Consider the following 24,010-nt stretch of genomic DNA (forward strand, 5'->3'; position numbering starts at 1 on the left):
TCCTTGGATAAATACGAACATTTTAAGACAAACGCGAAACAAATCGGTTGTAAATTGGTTGAGTTTTTGATTCACGTACGAACGTCATTTGAGTTTTATATAATAGATATACTTTATAGGGTCTCCGATGAATATTTCGATGGGTTACAAACAGAATTACAAATTTAATTAGACCCTCCATATTATGGTGGAGGGTATAAAAAGGAAAGCCAATGAGATTTTCTATGTTGACTATTTTTGGAGGAAATGTTTGTGACCACTGGGAGCCTCACCAGTCAAATTACAGATAGTTCGGTCAAAAAATATAGTTAAAATCCCCAAAATACCGAAAATCGTGCGGTATCGTTATATGGGGGTTATACCAAAACGTGGGCCGATATAGCCCACGTACGATAACTTTCGAACGGATCAACCAATTCGGTCCAAAATTTGGCATTTTACTTACTTAAGTTCGAAGAATATGACCCATATTGGTCCACTCGTTCGGGTACCTCCTCCACAAAAGTTCAAAACTTTTTGATTGGCGTGCACGCTAAAATGGTACGCGAGTAAAAGAAACAAACTTTATTCCGTTTGAAAAACCGAAACGAGTTTATCTCTTAGATGTAGTCTTAAGACTAACTTATTATTTAGTTGTTTCTAATTGTTTGTCATTCAATGTAGCGAAAGGTGTTTGCTTGCACTGCATTCAATGACTATCTGGGAGTGTGGGAACGAAAACAAAAGTGTCAAATTTCATTTGAGACTTCTGTTTTTCGCTAATCTCAACAGACTGAAATTTATTTTATTTAATTATAATTAAGGGAGAAGGGTTGGGACGTACCTCGCGCGTTATCTTTTAGGCAGAGCAACCGATATGGTCCTAACTTTGTACATCGTAATATTTTGTCCATATTTTGTTTATGTTCGAAAATTAATTCGGTCTACTTCTTATGGAACCTCACACATAAAACTTTAATATTTTTGTTTAACTGCAGTTTGAGGTATTGAGGACATTTTGGACATTTTTGTCCGAAGGAGGTCCTGTTTACAGCGATATTATGTTTTTCGTGGGAAAGTTCCTAATATAATGATCAAAAAGCTCTAAATTATACGGTGACCACCTCAAATGACTGACGTTTGCGATATCTATCGAAAGGAATAACTCCAAAAATAAGATCCACTTCCAAAATGGACAAGGCTACCCATTCCTTAAGATTCAGGTACCATCTGATTGAACACATTTTTTAGATAAGATTAGATTATTTAAGAATTTGGGTTATCCGAACTCGAAAAATTGTTACATGTAAAATTTTGGACAGGAAAGGAAACTAGTTTTTCCATTTTAGTTAAGAATATTTTAACTAAACAACTTTTTGATTGTTTTTGTTCTTCTTCTACTGTGCACCGTTATGTTTCATCCCGATAATATCAGTTTGTTACCGTTCAAGTGCATCCGCCAGTGAGTATATCAAAAAAGATTCTACATATTCCAGGTAAAAATTTCCAGGTGGTAGCTCTTACGATATTTGCGAGAATCGTAAACATTAGTTGGTTGAAGAATGTTTTACTTTCACGAAGCCAAACTTATGTTTCTGTAGCTCTTTTGTGGGTCAGCGCGCGGGAGATTTTAACTCAATGACTTTAACCGGTGTTAATTCAAAGTTTCTTTCCCGGAATTGGAAGACCAGTATAAAGTCTAAGCGGGTAAATATTTATTTAAACTACGATACGATGAAGAACCACATTGATCATCATCATTACCCACGTCATTTTATGCCCATAAAACTTTTATTTCCACTGTTCCACTGTAGCCCGTGGCAAAAATACGATTTTAAATTGCATCTCTCCAGGGAATGATGATGTTAATGAAGACAAACGAATAAGGAAACGTTGTCACTCCAGTTAGCTAAGGGGATAGGGTATGACTCAAAAGGCTGGTTATGTCCTTTAAATATTCCACAAGGAAACACACACACGCAGCCTCTAGGAAATGCTGTTTGCGACTTATACTGAAGACTGTGTAAGGCAGCCTATTTTATGTCATTATAATAGTATACCCTCTTCACTCGTGGTAAGAGATAATCATGGTTGGTTGGTTGGGCCGTACGCTTCATCACCTTCCTAGACAACTAGAGATGGCCATAGAGAAAAGGGGTCAATTTAAAAATTTCGTATTTAAGACACAACATTCAATATGTCCATCTATCCATTCGTTCCGTTTCGCTCATCCAACCATTTATTCGTTTTTCATGCGTTTGCATATTCAAGTAATTGTTATGGTGGCTTGCCTGAGATGAGAGGATGGTGTCAGCCGTATATAATGGACACATTGAAAAAGACTGAGGTGGGCTATGCTCGTACACATTACACTAACAACCTACGACAATGACCAGCTGTATTAGATGAGGCTTTTGTATGCTTTTATACAAATCGTATCATTATCTGTCTGAGCTTATTGCGGTGTATGTCGATTAAGAGTTGGAGGGTAAAGTCTATCGTCCATTCCTGTCCCCCTCCCGAGTGTATGTTGTAACATGTGGTGTTAATTGGAGTAATATTGTCGGAAGCTGCTGCCATTTAATGGAGAAAGAGTTACGTGTGAGGTTGTGTCAATCACCTGTATTATGGATGCTATGCTAATGGTGATGTCGCTTTTGATGCGACTACAGCTGCATATCTTAGATGGTGATGTCAGTGATTAGGAAAACGTTAAATTTACCGTGAAGTTTTATTTTAGGTGATGGTTGATGATTTTAAATGTTAAAATGCATGCATTCGCAAGTAGAGAACGTAAACGGCATATAAATATATCAGTTAAATTAGGGTTTTTGTGGCAGTTGCTCCGACGTAGGGGGATGAAAGACACCAAGGAACGGTCCTAACCGGCTTTAATACGGCAAAGCCCAGGTCCCTCTCCCATCTCAAGTGGACACTGACCTCCCGTGGTGTCACCTGGGGAGCTGCCTTTAACACCCGTTAAAGATAGTGAGCTAACATGTGCCGCGCGTTCACTTTAAAAGATCGTTAAAAACTTGGGTTTGGGCGTCGGATTATTAATCCTCCCTAGAAAACAGCAGCCTACTATGAAAAAATGAAAGAAAAGAAAAACAAACCCCTCTAAAGTTGACGAACCCCGCAAACGTTTTAAGGACCATAATCTGCACCTGGAATGTTCGCACTCTTTATAGAGAAGGTGCAGTCTTCGCATTGGCAGACGTACTTGAAAAGTACAAGGCCGATATTACTGCCATACAGGAAATACGATGGATTGGGAAAGGCGTCACAACAACACCTAAAGGTGACGCACTGTATTGTAGCTGCCATGACCTAAAGCATGAGTTTGGTTGCGGATTCATAGTTAGTCGGAGACTAAAACATCTGGTATCCAGCTTCACCCCAATGAATGAAAGACTTGCTGCGATTCCAGTAAATGATACATTCTTCAACATCAGCTTTATTTGCGCTCATGCTCCCACTGAAGAAAAGGACGAACAGACCAAAGATATATTTTACGAGCGCTTAGAACAAACATATGACCGTTGCCCTGCCCATGACAATAAAATCATTCTAGGCGATTTTAATGCCAAAATTGGAAAGGAGAATATCTTTGGTCCAACAGTCGTGAAATTCAGTCTCCACTGTGAAACATCTGACAATGGTATGAGGCTGATAGACTTTGCAGCTACAAAAAACATGGTACTTAGCAGTACCAGATTTAATCATCTCGATATTCATAAGGGCACCTGGCTGTCTCCAGATCAAAGAACAAGTGATAGATGGAAGACATTCATCGAGCGTGTTGGATGTACGATCGTTCCGAGGCGCAAACATTGATTCGGACCACTACCTTGTTGCAGCAAAGGTACGTACCCGTCTAAACGTTGCAAATAAAGCACGAACAGACATAACACGGAAGTTGGACAACAGCTGCAAAGGCAACAGGTAGCAACAGCATATTCCACTCAAGTGACCCAATTGTTTAATGATAGCACTCCTTGTCCCGATAACATAACAGCACAATGGCAAAATATTGCCCACTCCATGCAAACAGCCACAAAATCCATACTTGGATACCAGAGACCTCCACGAAGGAATTCATGGTATGACCAGGTGTGTCGTGCTGCTACCGAAGAGAAAAATGCGGAATATAGAGCTACTTTACAACAATGGTGAGCAAAATAGGAAAAGAGAAAATTTATGGGAGAATTAATATTTAATTTTTCTTGTTGTTTCATTACATATTTAAACATTTTTAAGCACTAATGGTAACAAAAACTCGAGCTACAAATTAATTATTAAAGAATTATTACAAAAAATATTTAAACGAATGAATTAATTAAATTAAGAGTATTTTACAGAAACCACCAGTAAATGGCCGTGCACACCATTGCTTTACAATCAGTAGCAACGCGTAGCGCACGAGAGATATCGGGAGAAAAGGAGAGAGGAGAAACGCCTTTTCCGCACGATAAAGAGAGAGAGAGATGGAAAAGCGGGAATGTGAACAAATCGAGATGTACAGGAGACAGAATGACAGACACACGTTTCCTGTTTCAACATTGCAACCTTATTTTTTATTTTACCATTTCCTGTTTTGCAGACAAAATTATGGAAAACATAATTTTTCTTAAACACACTTTTGCTAACCAATAATTCTATGAATTAAACCATAATGTTGCAAAGAAACAGAAAACGATTAATAAGCTATTTTATTTTTCAATTCTGTTATTTACGATTAATAAGCTATTTTATTGTATTCAATTTAGTTATAAGTACGGAATGTAATTATTTACCTTCCAGTCATATTTTTGATTCGCAATAATAAAGTTATAGGTAGCAGAAGCTACGAAAAACAAAAAATAATTTTTGTTTTTTTAATAACTCGGAAGAGTAAAACTAAAACTGGCGACGAGGATGGGATATCGCGGAAAGGATCGTAATTAAAGAATTAATTATCCCTTTTGAACATTTCAATGTTATAACGCGGTACCGGAAAAGAAAAGTGATTTGTTAGAAAACAAAACCAACCAAACAAAAAATAATTTTTGTGAAAAGTGATTTGTTAGAAAACAAAAACAACCAAACAAAAAATAATTTTTGTGAATAAAGATCTTCGTCAAATCTTTTGACAATTATATAAATTAAAATATCGTTAAAAATAAAAAGAATTTTAAAACTTTTAAATAAAAACCATCGTTAAGAAACTGTGAAAAAAAATATTTTATCCTAAAAAAAGAGGATTGTCAACATTTTTGTGAACATTTTTGTGAAAAAAAAAATGTAAAGATTGTGAAAACTCTAAATAAAATTACTGTAATAAAATTGTCTGAGAATCTGTGAAAAAATAAAAGGATTTTCAACATTTTAAGTAAAATATTGTGAAAAATTTGTGTGAACATTCTAAATAAAATCACTGTAATAACATTGTCTGATAAACTGTGAAAAAATAAAAGGATTGTCAACCCTTAAACAAAATATTGTGAAAATTTTTTGTGAACCAGTAAAAAAAAAACGAAAAGTATAAAAATTGTGAGCATTCTAAATAAAATCACTGTAATAAAATTGTCTGAGAAACTGTGAAAAATATAAGAATTGTGAATATTCTAAATAAAAATATTGTGATAACATTTTTGCGAACCTAATAATTAGTACCGTAAAATAAAAGAAAATTAGAAAAAACAATCTAAATAAACTTATTGAAGAAAATCTTGTGAATCCTATAAGAGAAAACCAAAATAAAAAAAAAAAAACCCAACAAAAGTGCCTTAAAAAGAAGAAAGCCAAGTCAATCCAGAAGAAGAAAGCCAATCCAAAGGAGACGAAAGCCAAGTCAAGCCAAGCCAAATAAAGAAGGACGTATCCATCCACCACTGAAGCAAAGCATAACAGATATATACAGATTAACAGTAAGCTATAGTTTTTAAGATTATTATTTCATAATTTTTAGATATACACGTTTAAACTATTAATTTCAATAAATACAATAGAAAAGAAAACTTAAAACAAAAATTCAAAATGGCTCAACCTAACCAAATTCAATTAGACCCCATTAAATATCTGAACACAATTCCCCAATATAATGGAAACCGAAACGACCTTACAAACTTTACGAGACTTATAGATAGAATACACCCTATGTTAAGGACATATGACGAACTTTCGCAGCTATTATTTTCAGACATAATAAAAAGTAGGTTAATAGGTAGTGCCAAAGAAATCATTGAGATCAATACACAAGCTCAATCATGGACAGAAATTAAGAACATATTAGAAAACAATTTTGGTGAAAAGAAGAATTGTGAACAATTATTCGACGAATTAAGATCCGTCACTTTCGAGAATACTACGGTTGATTTCTATAATGAAATAAAGCACCGTCTAAGACGACTCAATAATAAAGCCCTTCAAGTCTTAGGAGAGGGCGAGGCCGCCAATCAGGTAGCCTTAAACAATAGGAGATCTGCTTTGCATATCTTCAAGAATAAGATGCCAGAACCTATGAAGACCGTATTAACTTGCAGGAATCCCGACAGCCTGGAATCGGCAATGGATGTATTGTTCGAGAACGGATACGCATACATGGGAAAAGATGGTCGCATAGTCAAAAAGAACCGAAACAATAAAGGACAAGATGGACACAAGGAATCCTCAGGAAACAAGACAAATACAAATAAAAAGCATAATTATAATAATCGTAATAATTATCAGCGTGATAACTCGATTTGGCAATCCATACTAAACGATAAGAATATCGAAATAATGGAGGGAGTATATGAAGCGGAAAATTATAAAATTAGTGCTTTCGTTAAAGTAAATGGAAATTTACCACAACGAGTTATGTTAGAAACACAAGGAACAGATGAAGTTACATCTGAAAATTTTTATACATTTGATTTTGATGAAAAAACAGAAAAACCTATAATGGAACTAATTCGGTTAGATCATTTAAACGAAGAAGAACACTAGAAACTTATACCAATTATTAAAAAATATAAAGACATATTTTATACCGAAGAGAGTGATCTTACTTTTACCAATGCAATCAAACATGAGATAAGGACAGTTAATAATATACCTATTGCAGCAAAAACATACAGATATCCTTATATACATAAAGACGAAGTCAAAAAACAAATAAAAGAAATGTTAGACAAAAAAATAATAAGACCCAGTCATTCGCCTTATTCAGCACCAGTCTGGATAGTTCCAAAAAGGATGGATGCGAGTGGCAAAACTAAATGGAGACTTGTCGTAGATTATAGAAAACTCAATGAGGTAACAACAGACGACAAATACCCAATCCCAAACATTGATGAAATCCTGGAAAAACTAGGACGCTGTCAGTACTTTACAACACTCGATTTGGCGAAAGGATTCCACCAAATCGAAATCCACGAAAAGGATATTCCAAAGACAGCATTTAACGTGGAAGGTGGTCATTACGAATTTCTTCGTATGCCATTCGGACTGAAAACAGCTCCGGCCACTTTTCAGCGTTTAATGAATAATGTTTTGGGCGATTTAATCAACAAAATTTGTTTAGTCTACTTAGATGACATAATCATATTCTCGACCTCTCTCCAAGAACACATAGAATCAATAATAAAAGTATTTCAGAGACTTAAATAAGTCAATTTGAAAGTTCAGCTAGATAAAAGCGAATCCTTGAAAAGGGAAACAAACTTCCTTGGACACGTAGTATCAGAGGAAGGTATTAGACCAAATCCCGATAAAATAATATGTGTACAAAAATTCCCTTTACCAAAGACTCAAAAAGAAATAAAACAATTTCTTGGATTATCAGGCTATTACCGTAAGTTCATGAAAGATTATTCTACCATAGCCAAACCAATGACAAGATATCTCAAGAAAGATTCCGTTATCGACGTTAATAATATAGAATATATCGAAGCATTTGAATCTCTTAAAAGACTCCTTACAAATTCTCCCGTTTTAGTATACCCAGATTTCAATCAAAAATTTGTTCTTCAAACCGATGCAAGTAATTTTGCTCTAGGAGCTGTTCTATCCCAGAATGGTCATCCTATTTGTTATGCTAGTCGAGGTCTAAATGGCTCAGAACAGAATTATAGTACGATAGAGAAAGAGCTTCTTGCTATAGTGTGGTCAACAAAATATTTTAGACCATATCTTTTTGGAAGACGATTTATAATTGAAACAGATCACAGACCTTTAGTTTGGTTATTTTCTATGAAGGAACCAAACTCAAGGCTAATTAGATGGAGACTTAGCCTACAAGAATATGATTTTGATATACAATATAAGAAAAGAATTATGAACGGTAATGCAGATGCACTATCTAGAGTAGAAATCAATTTCAATGAAGAAGAAGACTTACCTAATATTATTTCTGAAACAAATAATCCAATCAATTTTTATCGACGACAAATTGTAATACAAAAGACAGTGTCAGGATCACTGAAAATAAAAACTGAACAAATTTTCAAGAATAACAGGAAGACAATTTATGCTAAAAACTTTGATGAGAATACACTAATAACTCTTTTAAAAAATCATTTTAACCCTGATAAAACCAATGCAATTTTTATAAATGACGAGTCTGTTTTCAATGGACTGAAAAATGTTTTTGACAAATACTTTGCTGAGAACAAGGATTTCAAAATTATACGTTGCAAATATCTTCTTAAAGATTTAACAGATGAAAATGAACTAACGGAAATAATAGAAAAAGAACATCTAAAAAATAATCATAGAGGAATTAACGAAAATTTCGCGCAACTTAAATTCGAATTTTACCACCCACAACTAAAACTACGTATAACGCAATTCATTAATAATTGTGATATATGTAATAAAGAAAAGTATGACAGAAAACCCATAAAACAACAATTCAAAATTACAGAAACACCCGATAAGCCCGGTGAGATAGTTCATGCAGACGTTTTTTATACTTTAGAAAAAACATTATTCTTAACATTTTTAGACAAATTTTCCAAACACGCTCAAGCTATAAGAATAAAAGATAGATCCTGGATCGAATTCAAAAAAGCACTTACCCAATACCTTTCAACAGTCGGAAATATAAAAAAGTTGATTATGGATAATGAACTAGGATTTAAAGCTTTACCCCTACGCGAATTTTTAAGAGAACAGGATATTGAAATACACTATACATCTAACAATAATCATACTTCAAACGCGGATGTCGAAAGACTCCACAATACAATCAATGAGCATATCCGAATTTTAAAACATGACCCTAACAAAGACACAGAAAGCGTCGAAGAGAAAATGTACCGAATAATAATGTATTATAATAATACAATACATTCGACAACTTCTAAGAAACCCATAGACTTTAAAAACGGAATAGTAAGCCAAGACGAGTATCCCTTGATTAAGGAAAAAATTGTTAAAGCAAAAGAAAATATTATAAATAAATTAAATGAAACACGTGAGAACATAGATATTCAAACAGGGCCAATATATTTAAGAGATGAACGAGGAGGCAAAAACCATTCTAAATTTCGGAAAGTAGTAGTAACTCAATTAGACGATGATCATATAGTAACGGATCGGAATTTTAAGTACTATAAATCTCATATAAAAAGGAAAAAGAAATTTCAGAATACTGAGGAAAATCAAGCGTCAACATAACCTAACTAATATTATCCTTTTTAGATGCAACTTCAAATATGTATGTTTCTGCTCATTTCAATGGTGAATATTGCTAAACCTCAATCGATGGAAATACAAGACTTAACAGATAATGAAGGCTACATCCCAATCAAGGATTGCGACATAAGGATCATAGATCACTATCGGAGACTTTATCACTTAATAAATTTAACACACTATCACAATACTATTGAAATTATTGACAACAATATTAACTCATTACATGGGTCTATATCAGACTTAATGCCATTACTTGACACAACTCTAAATAATTTTAATCTTTTAAAAATTAAATTAAATAATCTTTCACCGAATTTTAGAATTAAACGAGGATTAATAAATGGATTAGGTAAAGGAATCAAATTTATAACAGGAAATATGGACAGTGATGATGAACAAGAAATAAGATCGGTTATCAAGAATCTAACAACAATTACTAATACTAACTCAAACGATATTGGAAACATGGCTCGTATAAATAAAAGACTTTCGATACAAATTCAAAATATTACGACTCATATCAACAGACAACAACATATAGTAAAGACATATATTAATAAATTTCGCAGTGAGATTCAGAATAAAATATCTACATTAGAAGATGAAGTGTCCTTTCTAAGACATATTTACCAAATTAATAACGACATACATTTACTTAAAAACCATATTGACGATATTGGAGGAGTTATATTTACAAGCAAACTAGGTATAATAACATAATCAATGACTTTGAACAATATACTAAGACAAAAGTTTCCGTTTCCTTTGAAAAAGACCAAATTATCATTATCCTTTCCATTCCCCAATTCTCCAATATATCATTTGCACAAATAATTTTTGAGCCAATACCCACATAGATCACTATCGGAGACTTTATCACTTAATAAATTTAACACACTATCACAATACTATTGAAATTATTGACAACAATATTAACTCATTACATGGGTCTATATCAGACTTAATGCCATTACTTGACACAACTCTAAATAATTTTAATCTTTTAAAAATTAAATTAAATAATCTTTCACCGAATTTTAGAATTAAACGAGGATTAATAAATGGATTAGGTAAAGGAATCAAATTTATAACAGGAAATATGGACAGTGATGATGAACAAGAAATAAGATCGGTTATCAAGAATCTAACAACAATTACTAATACTAACTCAAACGATATTGGAAACATGGCTCGTATAAATAAAAGACTTTCGATACAAATTCAAAATATTACGACTCATATCAACAGACAACAACATATAGTAAAGACATATATTAATAAATTTCGCAGTGAGATTCAGAATAAAATATCTACATTAGAAGATGAAGTGTCCTTTCTAAGACATATTTACCAAATTAATAACGACATACATTTACTTAAAAACCATATTGACGATATTGCAGGAGTTATATTTACAAGCAAACTAGGTATAATAACATAATCAATGACTTTGAACAATATACTAAGACAAAAGTTTCCGTTTCCTTTGAAAAAGACCAAATTATCATTATCCTTTCCATTCCCCAATTCTCCAATATATCATTTGCACAAATAATTTTTGAGCCAATACCCAATAAACTTAATAAATCATTATTTTTGAAAGAAAACAAAATTTTAATGGATGAAAATCAAAATGTGTATTTTCCAAATATATCTAGTCTATATAGAAATTTAAAACCAATTGTTGACCCATGCATAGTAAACATTGTTAAAAATAAGACAGCTAGTTGCACACTTAAACAATATAAAAACACTGAAGTTAAAGAAATAAAAGAAGGAATTATAATATTTAAAAACTTTTTTAATAACTTTACAAATAATTGTAATTATGAAGGAAACCATACTAATATAAGCCACAATTTTATAATAAAATACGAAAATTGTGAAATCAATGTCGGAAATTTAACGTTTAAAAATGAGAAATTAATAATAAAAGAAAAAGTAATCCAAACCTCACTTTTAAAGGAAATAAAAGAAAACAGAACAATACCTGAAATTAATTTAGAAGACCTATATATCCAACAGATCAAATATGAAGACAATTTTACAACTTTGAATAGAAAACAAAAAATAAACAAAATAATTAATATTACTGCAAGTAGCACTACAATTTCTATAATAATTATTTTATTAATTATGATTCCTATATTTTTTAAAAGAAAAGCAACTATTCTTCATATTTCGTCGGAGCCTCAATCTAACGGAGGGGGAGTTACGATATCACCCCACCGTGTACTAATTTAACATTACATTTCTCGATATTGATTTCTGCAAACATTGCACACACGTTTCCTGTTTCAACATTGCAACCTTATTTTTTATTTTACCATTTCCTGTTTTGCAGACAAAATTATGGAAAACATAATTTTTCTTTCTAACCAATAATTCTATGAATTAAACCATAATGTTGCAAAGATACAGAAAACGATTAATAAGCTATTTTATTTTTCAATTCTGTTATTTACGATTAATAAGCTATTTTATTGTATTCAATTTAGTTATAAGTACGGAATGTAATTATTTACCTTCCAGTCATATTTTTGATTCGCAATAATAAAGTTATAGGTAGCAGAAGCTACGAAAAACAAAAAATAATTTTTGTTTTTTTTAATAACTCGGAAGAGTAAAACTAAAACTGTTAGCACCATCTGGCAGGAAGAACGCGTACCCGACGATTGGAACCTGAGCATCCTGTGTCCCATCCACAATAAAGGAGATAAGACTGTATGCTCCAACTATAGGGCCATAAGTCTTCTCCCTATTGCCTATAAGATCGTGTCAGGGATATTGTGCGAACGACTAAAGTCAATGGTCAACGAAATAATTGGACCATACCAATGTTGCTTTAGTCCTGGCAAGTTCACCGTTGACCAGATATTTACCCTGCGGCAAATCCTGGAGAAGACCCAAGAGATGCAAATCGACACATATCACCTTTTTGTGGATTATAAAGCAGCATTCGACAGTCCCTCCGATCAAAGGTTTTCCATGCAATGTCTGTATTCGATATCCCCGCAAAGCTCATCCGGCTTTGTAAGATGATTTTAACTGATACTAGGTCCTCAGTTGAAATTGGAAAGAACCTCTCCGATCAGTTCAGTACCAAAAGAGGTTTCAGACAAGGAGACAGCCTTTCGTGTGATCTATTCAACATTTTGCTGTTCAACAGATGCTACTATGGTTTAAGTAAGCAATTTAAAAACCAAGCCACATCTCGTCAAACAAAACGCTGATACTACCCGTGCTAATGTATGGCTCCGAAGCATGGGTGCTTGCGAAAGCAGATAAGGCAGTGCTTGCTGTGTTGGAGAGGAAAATTCTTCCAAAGATCTACGGGCCGATTTGCGTTGACGGTGAATATCGACGTGGTATGAACCACGAGCTGTACAAAGACATGAATATTGCTAAACGTATCGAGATGCAACGATTGCGTTGGCTAGGCCATGTCATAAGAATGAGCGATGATGAACCCGCCAAAAAGGAGTATAAACACATGCCACATGGCGGCGCACGCAGAATCGGCAGGCCAAAGAATAGATGCCGCAAACAAGTGAATGATGAGATGGCAAGGCGCGGTATTCCAGAAAGCGAAGAGAAAAACAGAGAGAATTGGAGATCTTTTCTTAGTTCGGTCTATGGAACAAATGTTCTGTAATGGGCCAGCTAAGTAAGTAAGGGTATAATAAAGTTCGGTCTGGTCGAACTTAACATCTTTACTTGTTTTTCACTCTGTATAGAGAACACGGTGCGCCTTAATTAGTTTTAAATGAAAGGTGCTTACACCTGGGAAGTTTTTGCGGATTCTGAAAGTGCAATGTTCATAGATGAGAAAAATCAAAAAAACGAAAAAAATCGCCGGAGGGATTTTCAAATAAATCGCGGTCAAAGTTCAAGTGTTTGGGGCTTTATTATGTTTTCACGATTTTGCTCGGAAACCACAAGTTCTATCGAAATGGAATTAGAGCAAATGTTGTAGCTGTGAAAATTCTTCTCTCTAAGATTGACATTAATGTTATTTTCGTAGGTCTTACCATTTTTGAGATATGGGATATGCACTAATTCTATCGTCTCCTTACAGAACAATGTCATGAAGGATGTACCTTAACTAACTTTACGTTAAAACCGCTTACACCTGGGAAGTTTTTACGGATTCTGAGACAGCAATGTTCTTAGATGAAAAAATCCAAAAGCTAGAAAAAAATCGTTGGATGGATTTCGGAATAAATCGCGGTCAACGTTCACATTTTTAGGTTTATTTCAGGTTTTCAGGATTTTTCTTGGAAACGACAAGTCCTTTCAAAATAGGACTAAAGAAATTGGTGTAGATGATTTTCACTGCTACAGCATTTTCTACAGTCCTATCGCGAAACGGCTTGAAGCTTAGTTTTGAATGCATTTATAAATAAAACACTGAAACTTAATTATTTTTTATTTTTAACTTTATAGCAAATACATTTTTTGACTACTGAGAAGTCCATAATCAAATTACAGTCAATTTAGGCCGAAAAAGTAGATAAAAACTTTAAATTGCCTGAAATCGAGTGGTACTGTTATATGGGGGCTACACCAAAATCTGACCCAGAGTTTCTTTACAATTGGTAACTCCAAATGCCATGTCACAGCCAATTCGGACAAAATCCCCAAAACACCTGGAGTCGGGTGGTACCGCTATATGGGGGCTATAGAAAAAAACTGACCCATTTTTTTTTTTTTTTTTGGTTTCATGTTCATGTATTGTCATCCAAATCTGAAAAGTGTGCAATGTATCAGTTCGATTGGTCAACTGCAACTGTGTTAAAAATGAGTTACTAGATTTGAACTAAACGGACACCAAAGCAAGTTAAATAAAACACTGTAAAAACACAAAACATAGTTTTTTCTGACCCAAAACAGGGTAAATATCAAAACTGACCATGAAAACGCGACAAAATCGATAAGTTGTCAATAAGCTAAAACGAAGGTGAAACGTCATCTTGTGGTACTTTTATAGCGGTTCTTGAAATGAGGGAAGAAAAGAACATTGAAGGAACCGAGTTAGAAGGTCGAAAAGCTCTACGAAAATAATCAAAATAATCCTCATTCGATTTGACTGAAGATATGTAATCTCATAAATAAGCTAAAACAACAGTTAACAAAGATATAACGCTTATTTCAGATGCCTTACGGGGTCTTCAGCAGAAACTTCATCACGCCATAACTCGGAAGTTCGACTCACGGCGGATCTGTCCTTCGGGATTCTTAATATACTCACCAAGAGCTTTCATTAATTATTTCATTAATTTAATTATCTCTGCCCCAGATTTTCACCTCCTTTTTGTGTCACAGTGTTATTGAATACGTGTGTTGACTGAAGAACTTTTGTAATGTCATTTCTTCAGTATAATTAAATTTCCGATAGCCAAATCTTAGCCAATTTCACTGAACGATTTGGCAAGGCACATAAAATGCTAAAGATCAGAGGGTACCGTTCTATGAGGGCTATACCTAAAGTTGGACCCATGTTGATTTTTTTTTACTTTTTTATTTGTGTTGCTAAACCAACATTTACTGAAATTTTCCTACTGATATCTGCACAGGAAGTATTTTTGGCCGCTCTTCCCATACAAGTTCGACCACAGCGCATTGTGGGAATATTAAAATATAATATTTTTAGAGATAATTTGCTGAGTTGTCATTGAAATTTGTTGATATCGATTTTTCGATTTTTGTCGCATGTTGGGACCGCTGTGTAGTGGCACACACATTTTGGTTTACCGATCTTTATATTTCGACGATCGATCTTTCCATTATAGAAGAATGATAATAACTCTTAAATTAACATTTAACATACATTTCTACGTCTTTAGTAAAAATATACGAATTACTCAATCTTCATTTGACTCAGTATGGTATACATCGAGAAAGAGAATTTTATAATCTGAAACAAAAAAAAAATTAAAAACTAACTTAATTATTTTCACTTTCTTTCATACATACCGCTACAAATGTTTGCAATGTCACCGGTGCCAAACCTCCGGCATTGATGACATTGATTTTTTGTGAACGTTGCATAAAAATGATTAACATGCGGCGAAAAGTACGATTCTGTTCAATCCAATTGCAGCTATACATGGCTGTAGTTAAGTTTGAAGTTTCCGAAATCATAAAATTGACACACAAACAGGCAGGAAAGATTTGAATCAGAATAACACCCAAATAAACAACGGAAAATATTTTCTCGGCAAATGTTCTTTCGAATGCCATTAAATTGATGGCTGTCAGGCAGAGAGTAAAGGCTGCTACCCATAGCTGTTGAAACATGGTAGCTGATATAGCTGGCCGTATACATTCGAAGTAACTGAAAATGAGAAAGAGGATAATTGTTGTTGTTGAAATAAGGAAGTCAAAATATGGTCAATAAATGCAACACATATTCAAAACTCTTATGAATTACTCCTATATAAAAGAGACTTGTTCATTTAATAATTCAAATTTTATCTTCTTTATGGATGGATGTTCATATAGATTATGTGACAAATATTTCGACTGAAAATTCTATGTCTTTTTTAAATTCGCCTCCCAGAACACGTTCACAATTTACTGCAGCTAAAATAGTTTTTGAATTGTTACCAAAATGTCCTACTTAATGCTTTTAATGCATTTTATATTTTTTACTGCTCCTACCTTTTTGCTCATTTTTTCCTAGAAAAATTTCCAAACTTTTTCTTGTCTAGCATTTGTTCATTTGTGTGTGTTTCTAGTAAAGAAACTTTTTACAGATTTCAAAAAGTTTTTTTTGTTATTTTAAAGTTTGTTATTTAAAGTTGGTATAAGCACATGAAAACCTAAACACACAAGCTCACTCACACTCTTACTCTTTCAGAGATACTATCGCTTGAATGAATAGAGAACTCGGAGTTGGATGGCAAAGCGAAAAAAAAAATCACATTATCCTATGTGTATAAAATAAAGGATTAAAAGTGTATTCGAAAGAGCTGTTAAAAGCCATTCAATTGCTGGTGTATATGCACGTGGCACCTGCTTTAAATGCCGATGATATGCTAAGTAGCAGCCATTTGGTCGAGCAACCAACCATCTAGTTGCCACCATTGCTACTTTTTATTCTAGGGGAAATATTTTCAAATACCAAAAGCCATGCATTAAAAGTATCAAGTCTCCTTACGCAAGCCACCAACCCGTCAGTCAAAAGTGACGCATCCACTTATTCCTTGGCTCTTGCCTCATTCGCTTAAGCGAATTTTGTATTCAAATGCATTTGGTGTCATGATAGCACAGCTTAGCCTCCATACTTATGGAGTGACTGTATGCAGCGCTATAGGGAGTTTTTTTCTACTGAATTTTTGTCCTGCAAACATTTTGCCTGCCATTAAACATACCAAAATCCGACCAGAGTTTGGTTGCTCCATTAACTGGACGGTGTAGTAAGGCCTGGAAAGAATTTTTATACATTCTGTATATAATTACTAGCTGCCATATTGTTTGGGTTTTCCGTGTGAATTTTATTAATGTATCTAGTTATGTATTTGTCATTCTTCTTTTCTTCTTTAATAGGCGTAATGAAAGCGCTGTCAATAGTGGCCCTAAACGGGAACAACCCCTCCGGAACCGTGATTAGAGGTTCGACTTCAGACTTTGACAATATTTGTCTTTCGCCACCATATTTGTTCATAAAAATTTAGGTTTTTTTCCTCCATACTATCTTTGTCTCAGCATTGCTTTAAACAATTTTTTAAGGTTACCTTAAAAGATATTTAATATTGCACTCTCACATCCTCCCAAATTTTGCACTGTAGAAGTGTGTGTTCATTATTGTCTTCGACATGGTGGTGTAGTTCGCATACTGCATTGTCTTTTCAATGCAAACTGAACAGATGGCTGCAATGACTGCTGAAAACTCCAGTTAAATAAATAAAATTTTCCTTGAACACTTTTATTTTATTAGCATTGCCATTCCTGCAAAAACCCTATTCGGGCTTCGTTATAACGAAAGAAAAATGCTTCGTTGTATCAATGAACGGGTTACATTGATTATTTTTCATTAATGCTATGAAATGTTACATTAATACAATGAAATGTTTCGTTCATGCTATGAAAACTTACGTTAACTAAAATTTAATGGTTTTTTGTTACATTAATAAACGAAACGGATTTCATTGATGTAACGAAATTTTTAATTTATTTATTTTAATTTAAAAAATATGTGAGTATTAAAACTGTGCTAAATAGTATGTGCTTAAAAATACTAGAACGCAAACATCCTTTAAGAAAATGGCCGAAAATTTAATATATTTGATGTTTTTGTTTGGCTCCAGAAATTAATGATATAGTTTCATTAAATAAATAAAACAGTTTCATTGAATAAATGAAACAGCTTCATTGAATAAATGAAACAATTTCATTAAATAAATGCAACAGTTCCATTAAATAAATGTAACATTTCTGAAGTCCCCAACACTATTTTGCGGAATGAAAAAAGGTCGGTTATAATTAAATCTTATCTATATTATCACCTTATATTGTCATTTTCTAATTATTTTTTCATTATTAAACAAATTTTTTAAATTTTCCACAGTCATAAACAGAACACATTTATAAATCTGCCACGTACAAACATATGTGTGTATAGAATCACATACATCATACATACATACGTATGTATGCATGAATATTTGCAGAAGCGTCATTAACAGCGTAACTGTACATTGCAATAATGAGGAAGTTTCATTGCATTAATGAAGAGGTAATGAAGAGGTTTTATTGCATCAATGAAAAAGTTTCATTGTACTAATGAAGAGGTTTTATTGCATCAATGAAAAAGTTTCATTGCACTAATGAAATCATTTCATTGCATCAATGAAAAAGTTTCATTTCATTAATGAAGAGATTTTATTGCTTCAAAGAAGAAGTTTCATTGCAATAATGAATAAATTCGTTAATTTTACTTCAATGAAACTCAATGAAACTTTTTTCGTTTATTCAATGAAGCTCTACGTTGACTCAAAATCAATGACAAATTTCATTGATGGAACGTAAGATTTCGTTCATATTATGAAGCTTTTTCTTTCAGTGTATGTTACTTTCATGGATGGTATATGCAACCCCTTTCACGCAGGGTTTGGCGAATATTTGGAATTCCGGCCAGCAAAGGCAGTGAACTTGTTGACGTTGTTCTAAATGCATATATGATTCTTATCAAACCTTCCCTTTGCACTCTCCCTAGCTGATTACGAAGTTGCTTGCTTCTTGCCATGTTCTTGCTGAATACAGGAGCAGCGTACATTTCTTGCGCATAAAGTACTGTAGCTATTTACCTTCCTCTTAACTCAATTGGGCCTCATAAACCAATCCATCTATATAATTTAGCGTTTCCGGCCTTTTGCTAGAGGAAATTCTGTCAGCGTAACTTTTTCAGTATGCAATAGCTTCCATGAAAAATTTTCCTCGAGGGAAAGGGCCCAAATATTGATACTTCCAGATATATTTATTTCTAATTTTCATTCAAATTTTCAAACCGAAATCACCATTACTAAGCACTTTGTCAAAATTCCCACGTAATCCTATCTCCAGATTTACGATAGAAAATCCCAAAATTGCACAATATTGTTTCATGGAACATTTTATTATTTTAAACTCGTTAACATAAAAACCTCAGTAATTTACACAGAATAACTCTTAATTGAGAGTTGTAATTATCGGGACTTGGCTATATTCATCGTCGTCATCGAGTTATTTTAAGCATTGAAATCATTGTACATGATGTTTTCGCAGTCCCATCCAGTAATTTTAGAAAACTTATATCTAATTATAAAATTAAAAAAAAAATCGGACACGATTGCGTTTTTCTACTTCCAATACACCAATTAATGGTGGATCCCAATTCGTCTAATAAACACCTTAATTTTGCGTTTAGGTAAAATCCGTTGCGGAGGAGGTCCCCCGCTCCTTCATTTTTTGTATAAAAAAAAAACAGTTAAAAACCTATTCTCACGTCTAGCGTTTTTTAACACAAAATTTCACCAAATTCGGTTCAGCCGTTTCGGAGGAATTGAATTTCGAACATTGTGACAGGAGAATTTTATATAGTAAAAAACAAATTTCTTTGGCAAACTCATTTCAAAAAAATAAAAAAAAAAATTGCGAGCACAACTTAAATTTTTGTTACACTGTGTGTAATTTTTTAAGTAATGTTTTATTAACCATAGTCTGCCTTCACAGAGTGAAAGAACACCAAAAAATAGAAGACACGTGTCTCGCCGTTTTTCCCTATCTCATCAACTTTCGCGGTTATAGGCCTCCAAAGTTTTGAAGCTTTGATGTAATAAGGATCTTAATGGTCAAAATATCAAAACAATTGCGATTTTTATCCTCTTTTCTAGGATTCTGCCCCCTAGATATTAAACCGTTCAAAATTCAAGAAAACAATCAACCACAATAGTATAGCAAAGGCTTCAATAAACCACTTTCTGGAATATGCGAAATGTCTATGAACGGTTCTTAATGGGAAAAATAGCAAAAATCTTTGAAAATATCCAATTTTTATACATTTTTCTCCGACTCTGGTCCAAAGATACGAAACCGCCCATAAATTAAGGATACAGTCAACTACAAAAATGTAGCTTAGATTTCAACAAACAAGTTTCTAGAACAAATGAAGATTCTACGAAAGATTTTTCAAGCTCCAAATTCGATTATTTTAGATCATTCTTTCCTGTTCAGGTCCGTAAATAACCTTTCAAATTTCCTTGAGTTTTAACAGTTTGTTATTTCCAAACCTGAGCAGGGGGAATATTAAAAACAATTTAATTGTTCGTGAATTTCAGCCCTAAGAATCATTCCTAGAATCTTCATATGTTCTAAAAAGTTATTTGTTGAAATCTTAGGTACATTTTTGTGGTTAACGGTATCCTTAATTGGTTGCGTATCTTTGGACCAGAGTCGGAGAAAAAAGTATAAAAATTGGATATTTTCAAAAGATTTTTGCTATTTTTACCATTGAGAACCGTTCATAGACATTTCGCATATTCCAAAAAGTTGTTTATTGAAGCCTTTGCTACACTATTGTGGTTGATTGTTTTTTTTTTTAATTTTGAACGGTTTAATATCTGTGGGGCAGAATCCTGGAAAAGAGGATAAAAATCGCAATTGTTTTGATATTTTGACCACTAAGATCCGTTCGTACAGAATTCGTATATTCTAGAAAGATCTTTATTGAGATCTGAGGTACATTTTTGTAGCTGGTTGTTTGTTTCAAATTTAACCGTTTTGAAATCTGTATAACAAAACTTGAGAAAAGAAATTTGACCATGGCGATTTTGACCTTGCAGATGAAGTTTGATGGGTTATATGTGTCCAAAATTTTTGTTCCTTAAGACAAGAGCAACAACTTTGCCTCTGAGATAAATACAAATTTCCTAACGGTTTGGAAGATATAGTCCTGACTAAATGACCCTTTTTACATTAAAGCCTAAAACTTTTGGAGGCCTATAACCGCGAAAGTTGATGAGATAGGCAAAACGGCGAGACACGTGTCTTCTCATTTTTGGTGTTCTATCACACTGCGGTGTCAGAATATGGTTAATAATTTTAGTGTTGCACAGTGTTATTGAGGTGAAAAAAATCTGGATTTAAATCTGTCCGCGTTCACAAAATTGGTCAATGCTCCCAAAAGTTATGTCTGTTTATACCCTCAGCCTTTAGGCTATGAAGGGTATATACACTTTCATACGGGCAAAATGTGCCTCATCGAAATAATGGTTTTAGACCCCAAGTATGTTTGGACGAAATGTGTTTCAGACAATTTGGAGTCGATTGAGCAATGTCCGTCCGTCTGTCTGTCTGTCTGGCTGGCTGGAGCGCACGATAACTCTCGAAGGGATGAACCGATTCGGTTCAAATTTTGGCTTTCGTAATATTTTGTCCAAACTTAGATTAAGTTCGAAGATGAGCTATATCGGTCCACTCCTTCCGGTACCTCCCCCACAAAAGTTCGAAAATGTTCGGAAAATTTGTACGCACGATAACTCTTGAAGGGTGTAACCGATTTGGTCCATACTTTGCCCATCGTGGAGCGTGTACCAGACTTAGATAAGGTTTTAATATGGACTCAATCGGTCCACTCCGTCGGGTACCTCCCACACAAAATTTTGGAAAAGTTCAGTTTAGGAACATCTCTCGAATCGCTTTGATTTTTGCTTTAGCAACTTGTATTCACTGCCCTCCATACGACGGTATAAATTTCATCAGGTGCAAAACCATACTTCCTGAGAAAATAGCCTGAAAGTTGCAACAAACCCCTATGACACCGTGTGAGGAGGTTGGAGGGCAAAATAACTCTCGAACAGGTCTGCCGATTCGGTCCAAAGTTTGGCCTTAGTAATATTTTGTCCAAACATAGTTTAAGTTCGAAGATAAGCCATATCGGTCCACTCCTTCAGGTACCTCCCCCACAAAAGTTCAAAAATGTTCGGAAAAATTGTGCGTACGATAACCCTTGAAGAGAGTTGCCGAATTGGTCCATACTTTACACATCCTAATATATCTACCAGATATAGATCAGGTTCAAATATGGACTATATTTGTCCACTCCATCCGGTACCTCCCACTCAAAATTTCGGATACATGTTCACTTTAAGACCTGCTTTTGAATCACTTTGATTTTTGTTGAAGCAACTTGAATTGCTGCCTCAATTGCGATGGTAAAAGTTGTTTCAGGGGCAAGTTCATACTTCTTGAGCAAACATCCCTGAAGGTCTAAAAACCCCCTATGGTACCATATGTAGTGGATGGAGATCCATTCTTTTTAGTATCTCCTCTGCAAAACTTTTGATATTAAATCCTAATCAACATTTTTGTCAGTTCAAACGCACAAAATTTTTAAAACTCCCTAAATACATGTGTGTTTTGGAAAAAAAAATTGTTTCAATATACACAGGCTGAGGGTATATCTCTGTCGGCAAAGCCGACTGATACTTTTTTACCCGTTTTATTCTCACATTAAGAAAAAAAAATTAAAAATGTCTAATTTGTTGTTATGAGAAAATGTATGCATAAATTACACTGTGTAACAAAATTACTTTTTTTTTTCAAAATTATGGAAAAAGCCGAGTAGATGAGGAAAGTAGAGCTAAAAATATGAGACGTTTTTAAAGTTTACGTCAGAAAGTAACCAAAGTAGGTGGGGCAAGTTCCGCCCATTTCCAGTTTTTTTTTTTTCGAAATATTCGAGTTAAGATATCATGGAATCCTCGCATTTTATGTATATAGTGTCTTTGGTAACTTTACTGAGGAGGATTTGAGGAATATTTCTGTTAAAATGTTTAGCCCTCATGCCGTTCATCAAAAGGGCGTTTTTGGTCCTTTCTTCGAAAATCTTTCAAAAACTCCATTAAAATGTAATGATATAAAATTCAAATATTCTACAAAATTATTTGTCATAAAATTTGAATCTTATCTAATCGCCAGGAATCTCTAAAAATGGAAAACACGCCGATACACGTGTCTCATATTTTTACTTCTACTTTCATCATCTACTCAGTTTTCCTTGTCATTTTTGTTGTCGCACAGTGTTATTAACAACATTCCATATGTAGTCGTAAATATTTAAATATTTACTAAATTGATTTTTATTTTCGCGGAAAATCAATAAATAATAAAAAAATCTTGAAGTAAATCTAAATTGTCCTGCACCAAAATACTCGTACGTACAAACATTAAAAAATAAATTAAAATTATCTACAGAATCTGGGCAATGCACAGTGGCCAAATTCCAAATAGTGTAAACTATTGTTTATAGTGTAAACTATTGTTTATAGTGTAAACTATTGTTTTAGTTTATGCAAACCTATATACGTTTCTTGTTTAGTAAGTGGGTATAAAAAAGGTCAAACTGACCCTATTTGGAATTTTTTGCTTTTCCCAATATTTAGGTTGTCTATTAAAATATTATAATATCCAAAATAAACAACGGATTTCAAATATTTTTTTTTGTAATTGTAATAAAAGGTATTTGAAACGAATTTAAAAAGTTCAGTGTCGCCAATGAAGTGCATGTTTTTTAATAACACTGTGCAACAAAATGGAGGTGAAAGTCTGGGGCACGGAAAATTCCTCATGGGGAAGAAAGGCCTTGGTGAGTATATTATGAACCCCGAAGGACAGATCCGCCGTGAGCACGAACTTCCGCGTTATGGCGTGATGAAGTTTTTGCTAGAGACCCTGTAAGGCATCAGGAATTAGCGTTATATCTTTGTTCACTGTTGTTTTAGCTTATTTTTGAGATTTTTTCAAGGTAAATTTTCACAATAAATGAAGAAAAGAGTTGTCAGTAAGATCGAGTTGGGCTGTGTACCTTATCATTTCATAACAGGGA

Source organism: Musca autumnalis, unplaced genomic scaffold (genome assembly GCF_047663935.1).
Source record: "Musca autumnalis isolate F117 unplaced genomic scaffold, ASM4766393v1 scaffold_5, whole genome shotgun sequence".
NCBI lineage: Eukaryota > Metazoa > Arthropoda > Insecta > Diptera > Muscidae > Musca > Musca autumnalis.